This window comes from Jaculus jaculus, chromosome 12, assembly GCF_020740685.1.
Source record: "Jaculus jaculus isolate mJacJac1 chromosome 12, mJacJac1.mat.Y.cur, whole genome shotgun sequence".
Classification (NCBI taxonomy): Eukaryota; Metazoa; Chordata; class Mammalia; order Rodentia; family Dipodidae; genus Jaculus; species Jaculus jaculus.
The window spans coordinates 1993236-2016837 of NC_059113.1; positions in this window are offsets into that span (position 1 = coordinate 1993236).

Here is a 23602-nt window from a genome sequence, read left to right on the forward strand (position 1 = left end):
TTCTGAAGAGGCCTTCCTTGTTGGGATGCAGGTCAACCCCATGGGGATTGTGGGTCATGCATTATGGGGGCAGCAGTCAGTTATGGGGGAGAGGCAATACCTCTGTGCAAAATGTCCCAACTAGTGGCTCTAACAATCTTTCTGTCCCCTCTTCTGCAAAATTCCATGAGCCATTCTGGGAGTGCTGTAAGTCTACTTCAGTGATGGGCACTTAGGAGCCTCTGGATCTTTGGTTTGGCAGGTGTTGAGTGTCCTCAGTGTCTTTCTGCTTCACCCTTGTGCTGATATCAGCTTAAGTAAGAGAGCAGCATTCTTGCTATTTCCCCACTTCCTCTGTGGTTTCAGCTGGGGCTGGGATGGAGTGCTCTGCGTCATTTATCTCCTCAAGTCCACTTCCCATCTGAAAAAAAGAAGCATATTCTCCAACAGAGAGTGAAGTCAGTGCCAGTTAAATGGAATAGCAATTATTAATTAGGGAGAATTAAAAGGGTTTAGACACTTTTATAGTCTAAGGTTGGCTGGAGTTTGACAATGGAAAGCAGAATCATTGTCTGGATATGATTCTGACTTGTTTCCCAGTTTCAGATATGGATTCCTTTCCACTGAATGGATCTGTTAGCCAATCCAAGAGCAGTTGGTTACTCACCACGGCTGTGTGCCACTATTGCACTTGTGTGAGCATCACACAAGTTGTTTGCTTCTGAGTCAGTTAGACTTTGACCTGCTTGTACATATGTTGGCCACTTTGCCCTGGTAGCTCATGTAGCACCTTCCAGCACTAGATGGGCTGATTATCTGGGGGGCTGGTTCTCCTCCAGATTCCAACCAGGGCTTTCCACTGACCCAGGTGTCTTAATTCCCTCTTTATCTGGGAGATTTTGAAGATAAAATAAATGAAACAACTCTGAAAATATTAATATTGCTTTCAAGTGGTGTACGTGGTCTCACAAAAAGTTTCATCATCTTCTATTTTGGGGGCATTACACTCCATCTTTCAGGATTTCCATACTCCTAATCTTTCCCAGCCAGCTAACAACATTTTGTCTAGTAAGTACCCAGGACAGAGATGCCATCTGGTATGATATGACAAGAATGTTCTGATCCATGGAGACACACTATACTCATTTCACAGTTCAGGTACGATATATTCATGGTTAGTCTCTGCTACTACAACTTAAAACTAATAGCACACTCAAGCACTGAGTACAAGTTAAAATAACCTAGTGTACACGCAGAAATATCACACAATTTGAGAGTTACCAATGGCACCCCCAGTTACTTTTCTTTACAATTTTCTACTCAGGCAATTAAGTCTGATAAGCAGCTAATGAGGAGATGGGATTTGGTTCAGTAATTAACCAGAATGAAATTCAAAGATGGATACAAGGTGGGAGAAGAGCTTGTTGGCTGTTGCTGCTCTCAGTGAGACTTGCATTGTTCCAGTCTTCCCTGGAGTGATCTATCCTAGCCAAATGGCTAAGAAGTCTCTGGAAGCCCCCACTGTATTGAAAGGAGAACTTCTCACTGCTTGATGCTGCCATTATTATTGGTTATAGACCACCTTGGTAGAGCTACTCAAAGTCTCCACAGGTACAGCAATTTCTTTGTTGGCACCTTTATCATCAGACAACCTGCCTTCTGGGTATGTTGTTAGCACTGTAGTCAATTGATGTTTCTGACATTGTTTTTGGCAGGCTTGATTTTCCAGGGAACTGCTTGGGAAGAAAACATGAAAACCCCAGTACTGTTTTATGCTCTTTTCTCTCTTGCATGTTACATTTGCAAAGAATAGAGGTAGGAAAATTACAGTTATAAAATTCAGGGCAAGCCAGGTATGGTAGTACATAAGCCCAATTTGGGGGAAGTGGGAGTAGGAGAAGAAGAATTTTAATGCCAGCCTTGGATACATAGGGAGTTTTTGACTAACCTGAAGGAAAACCAAACAACAAGCAATAGTAAGTGACAAACCAAAGGACACTACTGAGGAATGGTATGTAGCTGCATGAGTCTACACTCCTCTACCATGGGCAGTCATTGTAGGAAGGAAGGGCCTCCCTTGTGCATAAGATTTCAGCAGAGCTCCCTTAATTCATTTTTATTTTAATCACATGCAACAGATTCACCATATCTAACTCATCAAAATTCAGATTTGCAAAGAAAACAGTATTTCATTGTACCTTGAACCCTCTGGCCTCTGTGAGGTGTAACTATGTTGTTCCATCTTGGTTATTGCCTTAGACACTCGCACAGTATACTCTTTGCTAGCCAGAATTTGTCACTGTCTACATAAGACAGAGACCAGAAGAGGTTCGGTAAAGCAGAATGTCAGGCGCTTCATGTGCCTCAGCTTGGTATACCACTAGGCTGCTTGTCCATGTGACTACCATCAACATGACCACTCTTCCTGCTACCCCCCACCCTTTTTTCAACTTTAAAAGAAGGAAGATTAATTAGTCCACACTTACGCAAATTGGTACTGTACACGGTCTTGAACAGCCAAGTAAGTGACTAGTGCATACTCAGTCCTAAGTATGACATCTAAACATGCCATTCAAGGCTCAGAAAAGCTCGTAGAAGAGAGGGTGGAAGAATGTCAAAGCAGGAGGATGGGAAGTGGGGCTGCATATGCTAGTATTTATGGTAATTCTCATTATTTTCCAAGTTTTATAATGAGAAAATGGAATCTCAGCAAAGTGTAATGGCTTATCTACATGTACAGTTCATGGCTGGTGAGGGTCAGGACTTGGTCCCAAGATTTCTGGAATAGGAATCCACCCTCTTGGTCTTTTCTGCAAATCTTCCTGAAATGTTGAAAAGTAGCATCAGTACAAAGCTATCAAGTTTGTTTAAAGGCCAAGAGATTTGGCGTTTTCTGCTTTATGATATATCTAGAGTTTAAAGAAGCAACTAAGTGCTTTGGAAATTTTCTGCTCTATTTATTCCATGAGCTGGACCAAAGTAAATTAGCCAGACCTGTCTCCATGGCTAGATGTTCCATGATTTCTCACTTCCTTTGAAGAGTCTCCAAGCTGTTAGTGAAAGACTTATTTCTGATAGGGAGGGGGATGGTGCTTTTCATTTTCCTCCTTTCTTCAAAATGAAATTTGAATTTATAAGATAACCCTGAAAAACTATTGGAGGCCTCTTACCTCAAATTACTATTTTCACCAAAAAAGAAAAAAAAAAAAAAAAACCACTCATGTCATCAAAGAGAATGTTCAGCTCAAGCATTAAGCATAAATTATACTTATTCACACTTTGTTCAATTCTCATTAGCATGTAAGAGTTCGCCTTTCACAGAGTTAATAAGAAAATCTCCTACATTTATCTTTTGGTGTCTTAGTAATAAAATATGAAATGACAGCTTCAAACTATTATGACCCTCAGAATATAATAAACACATTAAGATAAAAATACTAGTTAACAAGAGTCTTTGAGTTGTCAAATGTTAAAGTGAAAATTTCCCATAAGACTGTAATGTTGAAATCAGGCACAACATTGCTTTCCTTCACCATTGCTTCCACCAAGCCATACATTAGCCACCATGTTTGATAGGTAATCACAAAACAACCCCAGAATTAAAAAAAAATGCACAGCCACAGCCCCTACTCTCTCTGTCCATAGACAGTTTCTTTCTGGAACTGGCACGGTAGGCTCTTATGGAAAAAATGAGCAATTGCAATAGGGTTTGGTATACAAAATCTTCTCACAATGGCATTTTTATAAGTTTAAATTTCAGTTCAATCGAAGTTTCACCACCAGCAAGCACCATTCATCAGTGATTAGTACTGAGAGTGCCAGTAGGTAAGGAAGACTAGGCCTGCTCGGCTCTGATCTTGCTCTTTGCTGATGTAAACCACCTGCCCAAGCTGGCACTGAGCAAGACAGACAGGGCTGCTCCAGTCTTGGAGTGCAGTATCAGAGGCCCATCCATAGTGCCCAGCTCAGACCTGTGTGTAGACTGCATGTCACCCAGCCTGACACCCTTCAGAACTGGCCACCCAGGTCCCCCTGGGCCCAAATGAGTTATATGCTGATTGTCTGCAGACAGCTACCTGAAGGAGGGAAGACCAGGCTCATTCAGCTCTGACCCTGCTCTTCTGGGGGAGATCAGCCACATAGTACAGGCAGACTACCTTTTCACATTGACTCTGAGCAAGGCAGGATAGGTGGCTCAGGACACCAGCATATATACAGATGTAGACAGTCTGCCCATGCCACACAGAGCAAGGTGGACCAGGCCATGTACACAGGCCCCAGTGGAACCACTGCTCGTACAGTCTAGGAAAGACAAAGTAATTTTCTCCAGATAGGCAAATGCAAAACAAATAACACAAGAAGCCAAGGCAAGATATCTCTACCAAAAGTACCTAGTCCCATAGTTGAAGCCTCCAATGAGCACTACATAGAGGAAGCTCCAGATATTTTCCAAGCACAAGTATGATAAATATAATCAATAAATTTAAACAGGACATGAAAACACAGCTGAATGTAATACAAGAGAATCAACTAAAAGGACACAGTAGACATCAGAATGAATGACAAGAAGTAATGAACAAATGTCTAAATGACTTCCCCGAGAGCAAATCATCAACTACATGAGATGTTTAAAGTCAACCCAAGAAAGGAAAATGGAAAACAGGAAGGGGACACAGACATGCTGAAGAAAAACCTCATGGAATCAAAAAATGAAATAACTATTGAAAAGGTTGTGGGAAAGAATAGATTATGTGTAGGACACAATACAAGGACTTGAAGACAAGGTAGAGGAAATAGATAGGTGAAAATCATGAAAAGTTTAAAAAATACATAGCAGCAGAACATGGGAGAAATGTAGGACACCTTAACAAAGACCAAATGTTTGCATGATGGGCATACTTGAAAGAAAAGTCATACCAAAACATAGGCAATAGATCTAATGCATAGGGAAATATCTTCAATAAAATTATAGAAGAAAAAATTTTAAACTTTATGTAAAAAGGGGCCCTTCACAGTCTTAAGAGGTAATCAGAATGCCAAATAGACAGGACAAGGAAAGAAATTCCCAATGTCACATTAGGTTTAAACATTAAGCACATAAAACAAAGAAAAAGTACTTTTAAAGAAGAAATCCTTGCTAACTCCTCCTAAGAAGCCAATATTGTCTAATAACAAAACATAACAGAGACAAAACAAGAAAATCAAATTATTCTGAGATAGATATTCCTGATGAACAGAGTGAAAAATATTCTCAACAAAATTCTTGAAAATTAAATCCAAGAACAAATCAAAAATATCATCCACTTAGAACAAGTAGATTTCATCCAAAGGATGCAGGGATAGTTCAACATACAAAAATTGATGAAGAGTGCATCATGTAAACAGACTTAGGGACAGAAATCACAAAATCACTACAATAATTGCAGAGACGACCTTTAATAAAACATAAGATCTCTTTGTGATTTTAATACTCAAGAAATTAAGAATGGAGTGATCATATCTCAACATAATAAAGACTACATACAACAAACCTAAAGTCAATATCATGCTGAATGGGGAAAGGTTTGAAGCATTCCCACTACATTCTGGAACAAGATAGTGGTATTCACTCTTCTCACTGATATTTAGCATACTACTTGAAGTCTTAGCTCAAGTGATAAGTAAAAGCTTACAAATTGGAAAGGAATGAGTCAAACTAGTCTTATGTGCTAATGACATGATTCTGTACTTAAGAGACCTTAAACAGTCCACCAAAACAATTGATCAAATCTGTGATACATTTTAAGTAAAGTGACAGGATACAAAATTAACACCTGAAAATCAGCAGTGGTCCTATATACTGCCAAACATACCAAGAAAAAAATCAAGGAAACAGCCATTTACAATAGCTATAAAATATTAAGTATCTTGGAAGATTTCCAACCAATGAAGTGAAAAACCTCTACAATAAAAATATTAAAAAAACCAAGGAAATAAATTGAGAAGGAAAGATCTCCCATGTTCATGAATTGGAGGTGTTAATATTGTGAAAAATGCAATCCTACCAAAATCAATATACAGATTCAATGCATTTCCAATCAAAATTCCAGCACCATTCTTCAAAAAATGTAAAAAAATTCTCAAAATTTTTATGAAGTAAAAAATCCCAAAGATTGAAAAAGTGCCTTTAGCAAAAAGAATATTACTGGAGGTATCACCATACTTGATTAAAAGTTATATTCCAATGCCATAGTAATAAAAAACCATGGTACTGGTGCAAAAATAGATCCATGGAATAGAAGAGGAGATCTAGGTGTAAATTTAAACAACTACAGCCACCTGATCTTTGATATACATTGGAGAAAAGAGCACTTTCCACAAATGGTGCTGGGGAAGCTGGGTATCTACACTGAGAGAATGAATCCAGACCCTTGTCTCTGAACCAGCACAAAAATCAGCACTATATTAATGAAGGACCTTGTTGGACATTATTCAGAACCAGTAAGACCTGAAACTGGGAAACCACTAGAGGGGAAACTATGGATAACACTCCAAGGTGTGGGTATAGGGCAGACTGTCCGATTAATACCCCAGGAGCCCAGGGACCAAGATAAGCACTCACCTATTGGTATCTTTTGAAACTATAGATAACACTCCAAGGTGTGGGTATGGGGCAGACTGTCTGATTAATACTCCAGCAGTCTGGGGAGTAAGATAAGCACTCACCTATTGGGACCTTTTGAAATGACAATGCAGCTGTGCATGAAGAAAACCACGAACAGAGCCAGTAGACAGCCCAAAGAATGGGAGAGCATCTTCATTGGCTATTAATCTGACAGAGGCTTAATACGTGGAATCTACAAAGAACTCAAAACATCAAGCAATAAAAAAAATCCATCAGTTCAGTTAAAAAAAATAGGGCAAAGAACTGAGCAGAATGCTCTCAAAGGAATAAATACAAACAGCCAGTAAACACCTTTAAAATGTTCAACATCTTTAGTCATCAGGGAAGCGCAAATTAAAATCACTTTGAAAATCCATCTCATACCTGTCAGAATGGTTATCATAAAAAAGTCAAATAACAGGGCTTGAGAGATGGCTTAGAGATTAAGGTTTGCCTGCAAAGCCAAAGGGCCTCGGTTTGATTCCCCAGGACCAATGTAAGCCAGACGCACAAGGTGTTGCAAGCATCTGGAGTGCTTTTGCAATGGCTGGAGGTCCTGGTGTGCCCATTCTCTCTCTCTCCCTCTTTCTCTCTCGTGCTTCAATAAATGAATATATTTTTTAAAAATATTAAATAACAGCTGGTCATGGTGGTACCCACCTTTAATTCTAGCACTTTGAATAATGAGATATAAGGAATGCTATGAATTAGAGGCAAGCTTGGACCTACAGAGTGAGGTCCAGGTCCGACTGGGCTAGAGTAAGACCCTCCCTTAAAATAAATAAATCAAATGAAAATAGATATTGGTGAAGGTGTGGGGAAAGAGGAACTCTTATTGCTGTTGATGGGAGTGTGAACTTGGATAGCCTGGAAATCAGTTCTTCAAAAATCTAAAAGTAGTTCTATTACTGAACTATGCCACTGTTGGACATATACCCTGAAGACCCTGCTCTTTATTATGGAGATGCTTGCTCGGCCATGTTTGTTGCAGCTTTATTCACAATAGCTAGGAAATGGAGTGAGCCCCAATACCCACCAACTGATGACTGGATAATCAAGATGTGATGCATATATACAATAGAGTTCTGTTAATCTATAAGAAAAAATTAAATCATGAAAATTGCAGAAAACTGTATTAGATTGTAATATTATATCACTTATATATCATATAATATTAAATGGAATAAATTTAACTTCAGATAAAATAATGCTGCATGTTCTTTCTCATATTCAGGTCCTAATATGGAATAGTTTCATTTGATTATAAGTTGTAGTAGGCATCAGCTGTAGTACTAATAGGGAGCTAACATCAGGTTTTTGAGAGAGCAGCAAAAGGAAGGGATTAGAGGAGGGTATGGTAGAAAGTCCAGTCAAGGGTCAAAATACAGGGGTCAGAGGAGGCTAGAGAGGGAGGAGAGGAAGGTTTATAAAATTAAAGATACAGTGAATTATTACTATAGAAACCCACTTCATTTGTTAATTAAAAGCTATAACTTACTTAAAAAGTAAGAGAGATGATAATTTAGGACAGAAGTAAACTACTGGTGTGGAGAAAGCTTTACCCTAAGGTAATGGGCTATTAGTGGTAAATCCCTGTGACAGATTTGGGTCACCACCTCACAGTGAGGCCTAGGAGGCCCATGAGGCCCCCCAAATAATGCAGATCATTTCCAAAGTACTTGGATACTCATCAGAGATAGATAGTGAGATCCTGTTGGTGAATGTCTTAAGACATTGACAAGTCAAGCTGGGATTGAGAAATCAAGCTCCTTCCTGGTCAGTGTAAATAAGCAGTGGATCCTGCAAGTTACATAATCAATCACCCATGAAGTCATGGCACACAGTCTATGAAGATAATCAACTGCTCTCTGGTTGGACATGAGGCTCACTGAGTTGGAGGGAATTCATGCATGGTACTGAGAACCAAGTCAGAAGCCTGTGGCTTGGGAGGTCATAGACCAACCTAAGGGAAGTTTCTACTGTTCTTAACTAAATGTAGAGGTTATGCCTATCAAATGTCTTTTTATCCCCCTTGATTAATGTTATTCTCACTATTGGTTAGAGAACCTACTTTCAACAGATGGTGGAAAATGCTGGGAGTCCCAAGACCAATCAAAACAAGAAGAGAAAACCAAGTGGGATGAATCATCTCTGCCATACACAACAGTGCCAAGGGAAAATTACAGAGGAAATGGCAGATAAAACATGTGAGCTGCGCCCATTGCTAGCCAGAGGACCTTCTTTAGGGATGTGGTGGTAAACAATGACGAAACTCAGAGCTCACCAAAGCATAAAATGAGAGGCTATTGAGAGTGCAATACTAAAGGTGACTTTTAACATGCCTTCTCTATACATGGGAACATTGTGGAAGTTGGAGCAGAAGTAATATGAGAGCCACAGGGTGGGAAGACATACAAGTGTGCTGTAAGGTATTGTCTTCACCACATGAACAGATTGATGCATCCATGACCCCACAATGATCTACTGACACCCCCACTGAGAAGGGTCCTCAGTGGAATGGGAGTGGGGGAGATGGGGAAAAGGTTGATACACTTGTGGGAATGGATCCAATTTGCAATATGTTCATATGTTGAATTTTCTAATAATTTTTTTTAAAGGAATGTTTTTATAAGGTTATACACATGTAGTTCTGGTCCGAAGATAATGTGTCACCTCTATGGGAGCTTTGCCCCCTACCCCACCCCGGGTGCTCGCAATGCACGGCCACTGCCATCACAGGACCTGTATCAATATGCCAACTTAAAGGAAGGAAAGGGTGCTACATCTGAGATTAGTGTCGGATGCTGAAGACGATAATTTGATTGTAACATCATGCTACTTTATGCCCATGAATTTTCTTCTTAGGCCTTTATACTCACTTCCTATAAACTCCCAAGTTCATTGAATTTTTTCATTCATCATGTCCCCGTAGGTATCTAAGCACTGCCAATATGCTCTTCCCAAACAGGAAGTATATGAAACAGGAAGATGGAAGTGGACATAAATTCTGCCCTTTTCCATTTTTAAAAATTCCTTTTATAGGCTTGTTTTGATTGCTTTATATCATTAGCCCATTTTCAAGTCTGTGTCTTTCTTTCTGTAATTCTCATGGCTCCTCTTCACTTGAACTCCACATTGCTCATTGTTAATACCAAATAAATGTTTCTACCAGTCTTGTTACCATGGTTTTCTTACTGGGTTTGTGTGCATTAGTAAGCCCAATGGTAGAATCTCATTTCTTTGAATAGCTTCACAATTTCATGTACCTACCATAAAAACAAGCAAATTGACACCCTGCCAGGAGTAGCCAGAGGAGATCTTAGAAGAGAGTTCGTAATGACACTGTTACCATATTGCATCCCTCTAAATAATTCATTAAGTCAACTACCCTTTTGTTTTAAGCAAACACAAGCAGATGCCTTTCTAAATTGGATGCAGACAACAGTCTTCAAGAAAACATTATTGTAATGTGACACTTTAAAAGAATAACATATTTGTTTTATTGATTTTTTGCAGTTGTAATACACAGCTATTACTTTGGTTACCCATTTTATCATACTGATGGACTTTGTACTCTGTTTTTATTATTTTACTCTTATGTGAATATCTGTGAAAGTTTGTTCTGAGAAGTAACAGTACTGGAAAACTAATGACACCAATTCACAGTCCACCAAGGAAATCCAGACAATTTTCCTACCAATTTGTCATGTTAATATCTGAATCTAAACTGAACCCCAAGGTCTTCTTGTGGTATACAAATCTGCCACCTGACAATTCAGGGAAATGAAGTAGCGGCCACAGGAGCAGAACCTTCATTATACTCAACTAGGCTAATAAGTTCTTGTCCTTCTGATCAAGCAATGTATGTGTAAGACTTAGCGTTAGGGGTCAACATTCATTATGCTCATATTTTCTAAACTATGATTTTAGATTTGCTTTTGCTGACAGAAAAATTTTTGAATTTTTGTATTATTTATTTATCCTATATTGTTCAAGAAATATTGTATCTGATTCAGTCCTTGAAGTGGTAATCTAAAATGTGTTCAATATGATAATTCATACCAATTACTATAATATTTATTAATCTTAGTTAAACCTTAGAATCACATTTTGGAGATTTTTAAATGTACATATATTTTAAATATATATATGTTCTGCTCCCAAATGGAAATAGGAAACAAGCAGTTTCAGTTATACTAATATCTGGCAAGATGGACTTTAACCCAAAAGTATTTAAAAGAGGAAAAATTTTCAAAAGGCTATTATAATTCCACACATATATGCACCAAAATGCAGGCATGCTGAATTTTATAGCACAAAATTTGCTAGACTTTAAATCAGGCATAAATTCCAACTCAATAAGAGTGGGTGACTTTAATACCCCACTATTGTCAATAGACAGATCATCCAAACAGAAAATAAATAGAGAAACAATTGTGTTAAATGACACCATAGATCAAATAGATTTAAGAGACATCTATAGGACATTCCATCCAAACTCTACAGAACACAGTCTTCCTAGCAGCTCACAAAACATTCCCCCAAATACATCATATAGTAGGACACAAAAAATGCCTCCACAAGATTAGGAAAATTGACAAAACCCCTGTGTTGCAGTCAGGTTCTCATTGCTGGCAGAAATCACCCAACCAAAGCAGCTTCTGGGGAGAAAACAAGGGTTTATTTTGGCTTACAGACTCAATGGGAAGCTCTATCAGGCAGGGGAAAATGATGATAGGTATCACCCACTGGCCAACATCAGGTGGACAACAGGAACAGGAGACCATTCTGAACACAATGCAACTCTGCACAAGTTCTCAGGACATAACAGCAAACTTCTCACACAAACTGCTTCTAGCCCAGTGCAGACAAAGCTCCTTTCTACCCTCATAAGCCAAACTTCATATTCCATAGTTCTTGCTGCATTTAAGTCTTGCAACCAGAATAATCCATCAAGCTGTACTTATAGCACTGCAAGGTATTTTTTAGGGCAAGGCTTCAATTTCATCCACATTCCTCTTGAAAATCAGCTCCAAATGGCCAAAGCCACATAGTCAGGTGTCTAGCAGCAAATGACCCCACTCCTGGTACCAACATTACTGTTACAGTCAGGTTCACATTTTTGGCAGAAATCACCCAACCAAGAGAGGCTTTTGGAAAAATAAAAGTGGGAGAGGGAGTTATTTTCACTTATAGGCTAAAGGGGATGCTCCACAATGGCAAGGGAAATGATGGCATGAGCATAAGGTAGACATCACCCACTGGCCAACATAAGGTGAATAATAGCAACAGGGCAACAGGAGAGTGTGCCAAACACTGGCAAGAGGACACTGGATATAATACCATAAGCCCACCCCCAATAATACACTGCCCCTAGGAGGCATTGATTCTCAAATCTCTATCAGCTGTGAACCTAACATTCAGAATACCTAACTTGATAGGGGACACCTGAATCAAACACCATTCTCTGTATTATGTTTGATGAAACCAGAAACTATCAAAAAGGGAAATAAAAGAAGTTAACAAACTCCTAGACACTGAACAACACACTATTGAACAAATTAAGAAGGAAATAAAAAAAATTCTAGAACTAAATGAGAACACAAACACAAAATTGTAGAATCTATGGGAGATAAGGCAGTCATAAGAGAGAAGTTTGTAGCTCTATATGCCTACAAATAGTAAACTAAGTGGGAAAACACTAAGTTCTGGAAGAAGACAGGGTTGTCCATTCCCCCAACTGCTACTTAACATAGTTCTTAGAGAGGTTAAACCCATCAACTGTCTTTTAAATGGACATATTTACCTTTTTGATCAATGTTGCTCTTCTTCTTAGTTAGAGAATTTGGTTTTTCCTGATGGTAGGAAATACCAGGTGGCCTAAAACTCATGAATATGACAATAAAAGAAAGATGAGTGCCTAATTTTTGTCCAGACATCTGTATCGTATCCACTGTGGCCCAGAAAACATTACAAACTAAGTGGCAGATTAAATATGACTTCTTATCTCATGGAGAGTGTCAGAAAGCCTCTTACAAGGAGAAGGTAATAAATACTAAGGAGACTCAAAACTGATCAAAGCAGGACTTGAGAGATGGCTCTGTGGTTAAGGTGTTTGTCTGCAAAGCTTAATGGCCCAGGTTTGATTCTCCAGGTCCCACATAAAGCCAGATGCATAATGTAGTATGTGCATGTGGAGTTCTTCTGCAGTGGCCAGAGGCTTCTCTGCCTTTCTTCTCGCTGTCTTCCTCTGATTGCAAATAAATAAATACATTTTTAAAAACTCATCAAAGCAGAAAATAAGAGGCTGATGAGAGCTCAACACTAAAGGATACTTACAACATGCCTACAATGCTCAGAGGACACTGTGGAAGGGGAAGTGGAAAGAGTGTAGAAGCCACAGAGTGGGACAGTATGCAGTAAGGCATTGTAACCACCCTCGCCCCCACCATGGAGATGACATTCACGACCCAACAATGATGATACCGCCACTGAGGAGGGCCTTCAGTAGAATGAGAATATAAGGGGATAATCTGATGGCAATATACCAGATTTGCAATGTGTTCACATTTTAAAGTTCTAAATAAGTTAACTCTAAATAAGAGTAATTATAAGAAATAAATAAAACAAAATACTTAAGAGGTCAGATCTAGGTAAAAATTTTGGGACTAGGCACAAAACTGTATTAGTAACGGTAGGAGCTGAAATTGCATCTTCTAATAACCAGGCTCTTGGTGAGCCTCCAATGTCAGCTCAGGAGAGATTCAGAATAAAGTTCGCATTGACCTAGAGACAAGGTGATGCCTCAGAGACAGTCAGGGGGAGGTAGGGGCGGGAAGCTCTTAGAGTCAGCAAAGCACTAAGGGAGTTTCTATGCCTGCTGATGACTCTTGGGGATACTCTAGAAAAGGCACTCCTGGCCAGATGCTCTGATTAGTGCCCAGCTTGAAATATGAATGCATGCAGGGTTTGCTGGCTCCCCTCAGTGGTCCTCCTGACCCAGACAGCTAAGCAACAATTGTCCCTGTTCCTTTTTTTTTTTTCCATTACAGCTATACAACAGGATACAAATAAAAATTTGAAAGGATCTACTGTTGCATCACTTCAAATGCTCTTATGCCACTTCAGTTAGGTTAGAGAGCTTCGTCACCCCATAACCTTATGCACGGCTTCTGCTCTTTGCTCTCTTGATTTGCCTCCAAAACTATATCTCCCTTTAAGTGGAATGTCTTGTAGTGTCATTTTTTTTTTTCTGTGAAAGAAGTCTTAAAGATAAAGTACTTGAGGTGAGTTGATAAAGATAAAATAGATGGACAAAATATAAGTTACATACAGACATATATTTTATCATTAAAAATCTTAGCCAGGTGTGGTGGCACAGGTCTTTAATCTCAAGACATGGGAGGCAAAGGTAGAGGGATCACTATGAGTTCAAGGCCAGCCTGAGATGAAAGAGTGAGTTCCAAGTCAGCCTGGGCTAGAGCCCTTACCTCAAAAACAACAATGAATCTTTCCATGAATATAGCTGAAGATGTTGCTCAGCTGTGAAAGGCACTTGTTTGCACAGCCTGGGATTGATTCTTCAGCACCCATGTAAAGCTACATGCAAAAAGTGGTACATGTGTCTGGTGTTCATTTGCAAAGGCAAGACATCCTGGCATGCATGCACATAAGTACACATGCACACACACACACACACACACACACACACACACACACACACACACAACCACATACAATATAAATAAATTTAACAATCCCTTTCCATATTTAATGATAATCATTATATATCATATATACATATGATTTATATATATATATATTTATGTCTATCTATCTATATACATATATATGATTTGACAATGCTGACTAACATAGTGACAGCTTTCTGGGACAGAAAATTTTAGATTGCATCATAATAACACTGCTTGATATCTTTCCTGACATATTAGTTAGCCCTCTGTGATTATTAAAAAATCTGTTCACTTCTCCCCATCTTCCCTCTGAAGCTTACAATCATACATAGTTACATCTTTACAATTATCTTGAAAAATTTTGAGTCAATAGTGTAATCATCACCCATGCACAATGTTTAGAAGTGAGAGCTTCAGATATTCAGGAACATTTCAAATTGTTTATTTATGCCAGCAAATTTTCTTTCAACATGTTTAGCTACTTAGAGTAACATCTTTAAAATTATGCAAATCTCATTTTATCTCCAGGCATTAATAATACTATAATCTTGATAGACTTTGAAATAATGTCACTTATGTGAAATCTATTAGGTACTGATTTTTTTTTCATGAGAGCAAGAAGAACATGCACAGAGTCCTCTTCCTGAGCTCATGATGGTGTTCACAACTCCAGGCTGCTCTCACACTCAGCCAATCTTCACAGAAGAAGTGCATTCATAAGAACAGGTGCAGAGTCCTCTTCCTGAGATCATGATGGTGTTCACAACTCCAGGCTGCTCTCACACTCAGCCTTTCATCACAGAAGTGCATTCATAAGAACAGGTGCAGAGTTCTTTTCCTGAGATCGTGATGGTGTTCACAACTCCAGGCCATGCTCACACTCAGCCAATCCTCATAGAAGAAGTACAGATATTATACACTACTTCCATTTTTTTTCCTTCTAGAATTGCAAACTGATTCTTTTCATATAAGTTATTTGAGGAAAAGAGGGCCTTCATACTTCCAGAATATGCCTAAGGTCATTACTTTCTTTTAAAAATTCTTTCCATCTGTGCTCAACTATTCAATGGAAAAAAGAGTTTCCTACAGAATTAGAATTCATTAAGTCCAAGAAGGGCTTGAAATGGAAACTTACTTGGTAATCTGAAAAGCATAATACTTTATAAAAACTCAAATGCACTAAATCCTAGGAGTAGAAACTGAAAACTCACACATACATGTAACATGTAATAGAATCTAGGTTTGGAGGTTGTCAAAGAATAGACACCACCTCCTATTTTGCCCAGTGTCACACTGGAAACTGAAGCATCTTACTGACCCCTCCCAGCATTTAAAATACATCATGGAAAGTAGAGCCTGTCAGTCATTCACATGGTCAAGAGAACATGCCTTCCCTGAAGACATGGTGAAGAGGTGAGAGGAAGACCATGCCCTTAGTGGAATCAAGTACTCAATTCTTTAGAAGCCCCATCCTCAAGGCAACTTCTGCTACTGTAACAAAGACCAATGCAATCAACTTGTAAAGTGAAAAGGTTTCTTTTATGTCAGAATTTGGGAGGTTCCAGCCTATGTGGGTTGGCCTCCTTGCTTTTAGGCCCACGGCAGGGCAGAGCATCATGGCAGGTGTCTGTAGCAGAGCAAAGCCACTCACCTAGTGGCCAGAAGGAGAAAGGGAAGAAGAGGGGAGGGCGCTGCCGTTCATGAGCTCCTCACTGACATGGAGCCCTCCCGCCATCTCCTGTATCTCATCGCTTCCACCACTCCCAGTGTTGCTAGAGGCTCAGTCTTTTCCCAGGTAGGCCTTGGAGGGACTCTAAAGATCAAACCCAGCACCACGGGTGCTGATGGAATGGGCACAAGTACTTCTCAAACCACAGAATGTGATTTTAAGATGAGTGTTTCATGTTGTGTCAGTCTTTTGCCATCAGACTGCAAATTACTATTGAACTCCAGCTAATGACATACATGATGAAGTATTTAGGGGGTGTGTGTACTGATATCTGCAGTGTACTTTCAAACACATCAGGAAAATAAGATGGCTTGATGGCTATCTAGAGGAATGTATAGACAGATGGAGAGGATAAGAGTTCAGTGTGAGAGAAGAATTTAGGTGATGGATGTGCAGTTGCTCACTGAAATATTCCTTCAACTTTGATACATATGTGAAATTTTTATAATAAAATATTGGGAAAATGGGAAAGAAAAGTCATCCTTGATTTAAAAAAAAAAGATGTATAATGTACAAGTACTTTTCTTACAAGAATTCTTAGTCAGCTGAATGTTTTTCCATATATTTGAACTATATGAAGATAACAGTGCAAATTTTTTTCCTTTTTTTGTAAGAAAAAGAAAGAATTGTCAAGCCAGGGCTTCTTAGCCACTGCATTCAAACTCCAGATGCATGTGCCACCTTGTGCACATGTGTGACCTTGTGCACATGCATCAACTTGTATGCCTGGCTTATGTGGATTCTGGAGAGTCAAACCTGGGTATTTAGGGTTCACAGGCAAGTACCTTAACTTCTAAGCCATGTCTGAAGCCCATAGAATGATATTTAAGCATTGGTGTTTGAAAATAATTTAGTTTAGTTTCTTACCTTAAATGTCTGCATTGTGAAACTTACTGAGTTAAAATATCAGAAATACTCCCTTCTGCACAATATATACTTTCATAGATATTTAAGTGTTTATTATTATTAGTGTTATTTAAAGGGCACCTCACTAAATGGTTAGGTTATTATTTTAATTAGAAAGCAATAAGAAGTGAAAACATTCTTTTGTATTTATTTGAGAGAAAGAACAGAGAAACAGAGACAAAGAGAGAGGAAGGGGCTGACTCTGTGTATCTGGCTTTGTTTAGGTTCTGGGGAACTGAACCCCAGTCTTTGCAAACAAGTATCATTAAATGCTGAGACATTTTTCTAGCCCTGAAAACATTCTTGTTTCAGATACCCTTTAGTTGTTTTAAGTAGATTTATGCTTTGGAAGTTAAAAAAAAAATTTGTTTGCCCTACAGTGGAGAGGGGATTTTATTCTTTCTTTGGGAAAATATTCAGAATATATATATGTATAGCTGTTTTACAATAGCAAAAATACTTATGTTGACTTATCTACAGCCTGTGTTGTTTCAACATGATTCCTTCAAACACCTCATTACTAAGTTGTGATTTAGTCTCTTGGAGGCTGTCACCATCTGCAATATTCATAGCTTTTGGAAAATGAAGGGCAGTATGAACATAAGCTTTGAGATGATTGATGGGAGAGTCACAGTTTTGCAAAGCTGGAAGGAAGAATAAAATCTCCCAGGACACATACATTGTGAATCAAAATCAGTGTGTCCTGCCCCTTCTAAACATTTCTCTGACCAGGTTTATCTGCTGCTGAATAAACATCTTTCCATATAGTCTTGACAATATAAAATCTTTGTTTAATGTTGTGTATGACCTTGAACCCTCCCAGACTGTCTTGTATTTTCAACTTGGCCCTGTAGGTCAATGCCAGAGCTTTCTGTGCCCTTAGTTTGTGGCAGTTCTTCATGGAGAGCACACAATGTATTTGCTCTGCTGTGACTTCTCAGAGGTCGATCCCAACAATGCTGAGCCACACATCCTTCAAGAGCTACAAAACGTGATGCACATTTATTGGTCATAATAGAAATCAATGCCATTGCATCTTTTCTATTCATTAAGATCCAGGCTTTTTAAAATTATAATTATTCTTGTATGTTTTTTTCCTTCATTTAATGTAGTTCATGTTGTCTATCATTTTACTCCCTTTTCCCTTCATCTTTTGTGTCAGAGATCAAGGACTGCCTTAACCCAGAAAAATAATCTCACAATGTAGGAGCTATGCTCCCATGTGAAACAGTGAATTTTGGCTTATTGTTTGCAGGGCAGATTCTGACCACAGTTGGGCTGTCAATGGGCATACTTTCCACACATGCTCCATGTAGTCATTTTATTGTTTATTGCACACTTTTTTGTTTTGCTTTGTTTTCCGAAGTAGGGTCTTGCTCTAGCTCAGGCTGACCTAGAATTCACTATGTAGTCTCAGGGTGGCCTCAAACTCACAGCGATCCTCCTACCTCTGCATCCTGAGTGCTGGGATTAATGGTGTGTGCCACCATGCCCGGCCTATTGCAGACATTCAATAGAGAATTTTAATACGTAAAATACTGTAATTTGCTCATATTACCATCTGTCATGCTTTTGTCTCTCCTATGCAAATTCCATGAGACTCCTCCTCTTTCCAAATAGTCCTTCCTCTGTTTTGTTGTCTCCTTTATCCTCCTCCACTCTCCCTGTAAAATGTATATGTGCTATGAACAGTGTGGGTCTTGTGGGGGTGTAGGCAACCACTGTGGGATTATGTGTGCACTAGTTGGTTTGTGTCAAGAGAAAAGTACCCCCAAAGTACTCCTTCCCACCTCGTGGCTCTTACAATCTTTCTGCACCCTTTTTCACAATGTTCCCTGAGCCTTGGAGAGTATGATACAAATCTTATTTTGTGTTGCGGTCTGGACAGCCTCTTATTTTCTGATTTGATGAATTTTGAGTCTCCTTAATGTCTACTACCTTCTCCATAGAGAAGGGTCTTTAGCTAGTAATGAGAGTGGCATTTATTTCATTCTGACCTCTTCTCTGCAATGTTCTCTGGGCCCTAGTGACTCTGATGGAGATGATCCTTTCAATACTAAGCACTCAGCTTTCTCTTCTTGTCATTTTGATGGCTCTTGGGTCTCCCCAGGGCTTATCACCATCTGTAAAATGTAGGTTCTCTAACCAGAAGTGAGAATAACATTAATCAAACGACATAAACATACACATTTGGAAAGTTTTGTATGGCATTACAGTTCCTATCCAAAATATTAACCAAGAAACAGTGATAGCTTCTCTCTATAATACATGACCATCCACATTTTTAAAGATGATTTTTTTTACATGAAGAGTAAAGACTTATAGAAAAATTTGATGAAGTAAAACCTAGCCTCTACAAATGCATGTGAGCAGAAAAAAATAGTTCCTTAAATCTATTATTTTCATTAAAGGCAAAGGTTTTTATATCTTTGTCTATTCTTTATACTACCTTTTCCTTATTTATTTAATATATAAAGCTTATTTATGTATGGGAAGGCAGTTTTACATCGGGTCTTGTATTACTCGAGCTAGCCTTGAGTTTGTGGTACAGCCAAGGGCAATCTCAGGGTTTCAGGCATGTGCCACTCACACAGTCTATGTAGTGCTGTGGACCAAACCTAGGGCTTTACACATGGCAGGCAAATACCTATAAATAACTATGCTGTACCCCAAACCTTAGTAATTTCAACATAAAACACAACCTCACATGGTGGTTCTGATTTAGCTCATACCAACTTTATGCCCGTGCATGCTGTGTCCATGTGTGTTTGTACAAATGGTCAATTCATTTAGCCATCTGGAGTAAAGAGCCTTTCTTGCCTATCTTGTTTGATAGATGGTTTAAACTCTGCTTATTTTTTTCCTTTTTCTCCTTTTTTTGACAGCTTACATACTTAAATACTTACAGACAATAAGCCATAATAATTCCCTCCCTCCCCCACTTTCCCTACATAAATCTACACTCCATCATATCCCTTCCCTGTCTCCATTAGTCTCTGATTTATTTTGATGTCATCAGGTTTTCCTCTTATTATGAGAGTCTTATGAAGATAAGGCTAGGCACCGTGAGGTCATGGATATCAAGGCCAATTTCTGTCTAGTCGATTGCACTGTAAGCAGTCCTACCCTTCCTTCAGCTCTTACATTCTTTTGACCACCTCTTCTGCAATAGACCCTGAGCCTTGGAAGGCATGATAGAGATATTTCAGTGCTGAACATTCCTCCATCATATCTCCTATGCACTATGGTGACTTTTGGTTGGGGCATTGAGGTCATTGATATTAAGAATTATTATTGAAAGGTATGTGTTTATTCTTGCAATTATTCTTGTTTTGTAGTGCTTCCTGTTTTCCCTTTACTTTCTTGTTTTAACTTTTATTTGAGTGTGGTTTATTTTTTCCTGTTTCCTCATGTGTGTGCTTTACTTTCGCTTCAGCATGAAAGATTCCTTCAAGTATTTTTTTGTAGAGCTGGCTTAGTTTTCATAAATTCCTGTAACCTGTTTTTGTTGTGGAATATCCTTATTTTTTTCCAACAATTTAGATAGAAAGCTTTGCAGGATAAAGTAATCTTGGTTGACAGTTGTTATCCTTAAGAACTTGGAATACATCTTTTCAAGCCTTCCTGGCTTTTAATGTTTGAGTTGAGTAATTTGCTGTTATTCTGATGGGCTTGCCTTTGTATGTGACTTACTTTTTTTCTCTATCTGCTTTCAATATATTTTCTTTGATTTGTGTGCTTGGTAGTTCAATTATAACATGGTGATTTGACTTACTATATTTTCCAGTGCATGTATTTCTGCTTGGTTTTTCTTCAGTATTTTTATTTCCTTAGTCATGTATTATAATGACATCCTATTTCATTAAGCTGGTTTCCTGTGTTCTCTTTCAGAAGTCTGTTTTCTTCTTTAATTCCTTTGTTTTCTTCTTTGGTACCTTTGATTTCTTCTTTGATTTGTTTGAGTATAGATAAAATCATTTTTTAAAATCTATGTCAGGTATTTCATCTAAAACAGTCTCATGGGGGATAATTTCTGATGGATTTATAATTTTTGTAGGATTATATTGTCTTGATTCTTTTTATTTTTTGTATTATATGGTAGCAATTTTTGCATCCTGAGTTGACTTGATGCTTGAGTTTTCTAATTATCTGCAGTGTTCTTAGATGTGGAAATCCAACTATATGTACCTCCTGGGTAGGAGTTTAAGATGACAAGCATAGCTTTTGTAATCCAATCCAACCATAGTAGTAATCCTAGGTGTTAAGTTTGCCTTGTATTCGTGTATTCTAGTGTGCTGGGAGGAACAATTTACTGGCAAATTCTAAAATTCAACTAAGTTATATGTACATTCCATACAAACCAGCACAGCACAGAGTATGCAAGTGTGGGGATTAAAAGAAACTAATAACCTTATAAAGCCAAAATCCCTAAGGGTATGTGTTGCTCCATGCCCTTAATCTTGTCAGCTGGGAGGTTGACATTTCTGTTCAGAAATGGGATCCAGATTCGTCTGTGTCTGAATCAGACCTTGCCACCAATAATGACAGAAAAAAAAAAAACAGGCCCTATAAATTTGAAAGCATCAAAGGCAACAATAGCCAACCCCAAAATACAGCTTAATTGAGAATGAATGGTAATGCCAACCAAGAATATGTAACCTATAACCTGCCCTGACATGGAAAGAGACTAACATTTCCAGGGCAGGTCTATATACCTGATTTTTTTTGTCAGTCAGCCTCATTACCTTTTGGGGCAGCTTCCAATCTTACCAATGCTGAGTACCCACCTCTATCCTTCCTTGTTGTTCTGTGAATCTGGTGTTCTGATCAGCTGTGCTGGATGCCCTGTTGCCAGGGCCTGAATGAGTTCTCTGTAGGTTTGAGGTTCAGTGGGTTGCAGGAAAGGAGCATACAGGAAGCCTGGAGTTGTACTGGAACTGCTCAGCTGGACCCACCTGTATCCCATTCAGTAGCTCCTCAGCTGGTCTCTCCTGTCTCCCCTTAAGGTTTCTTGATCCTGCAAAGAGGCTGATGTGGTCGGAAAATCCCCTTGTTTAGTCTCTGTTCCTGCAGCTTTGTGGCAGGCCAAATGGGCATGTGGACTGGGGCCACCTCAGGGGAATTCTGGCCAGTTTCCTCCTTTTGGGAGATCTTGGTCTCTTCTGCTTCTCTGCTCTGGATGATAATAATCTATACACCTTCATTTTTCAGAAGAAGAGTGTATTCTTCTGTGGTTTTGCTTAAATCTCTCCCTAAGTTGGTTTGCCATGACTCCTATGCACCATCTTACCTGGAAGTCTGTTTAATTGTTTTTTACAGTCTAATTTTTCTTTGTTCATAGTATTTTTTCACTTATTTCATATTCCATTAAAAAATCTTTGTTTTCACAATTTAAAAGTTGAAGTTAAAATGGACATTTGAGATATCTACAACATATCTTTCCTTCCCCTCTTATTTAGAATGATGCCAAAGCCATGTGATCACACTCAGAACCTGCATATCCTGATTTTCAATCAGAGTTCTCTTTGCCAAGATGTTATATAATCTCAAAGTATTCCTATTCCTTAACTTCAGGCTTTAATGTGCAATAGGCCAACTATTAATTTTCTTTAGATAAGTTAATACACTATAATTTTAATGAATGTCTCTGTCTTTATGTCTACACCCTTTTCTCACACATTTTCTCTATCTCCCCACCTCTTACCTGAAAAGTCAGTGCCATAGGACTGGTTCATTTTAATTTATAGCTGATTGTAATGACCCATCAGAATTTCCACTTCTGAGTCATGCATATTTCTCATTTGGAGGGCTCTTTAGTGAGGAGTTCACTCTCTAGTGGCAGCAGCAGAATCATACATTGTCTTCATAAATTCTGGGATAATACTGACACTACCCTCATACTCCACACAGACATGGTCAGCTTTTCCAGACTGACTCGTATGTCCCTTATAACAAGACATTACTAAAAAGTGAGGAGCTGAAACAGAAGATGATATGACTGTGGTGGCATGCCACAGTATGCCTTCCAGAGTTTGACAGACAATTCATTATCTTTGTTGATCAAGCATTTGAGCATTCCTCTTGGATCAAGAACCATGTTATAAACTAAGGACACAAGGGTGGATGAGATTCAGAGCTACTGTGAGAAGCACATGCTTCCCTAAGAATATAGCTGAGTAAACCTCTGTGGTAGACTAGGTTGGCTGGGTGAGGGCGGTGGTGGCAGGATGTCATTCATTATAGAAGAACAGGTACTTCCATAAAAGTGATCCTGGGATGCTTCCAGAAGGGAGGCATAAGTAAGCCTAACCTCCAAGGTCAAACTTTGGGTAGCAGGTAAGAGACCGAAGAGAGAGCTAGGACATAGACATCACTACCAACAGCTCCACATCAAACCAATAAATTTTATCTGTCAGTGGAACTGTGCTGCACAAAAACCCATAAATTGTCGGCATGCTTATTTAGCTCTCAAAACAAAGTAAGGATATTGCTATGATGTTCTTTGCATTAGACAAAAAATCCAGCTATAGTTCTGAGTTTATTGCCTTTTATATTCAATTGCATAGTTCTGAAGGCTATTTGGCATCCCTGCTATCAGAAATATATTGACTTTATTCATCTGTTTGCCTCTGCTGTTAAATATATGCAACA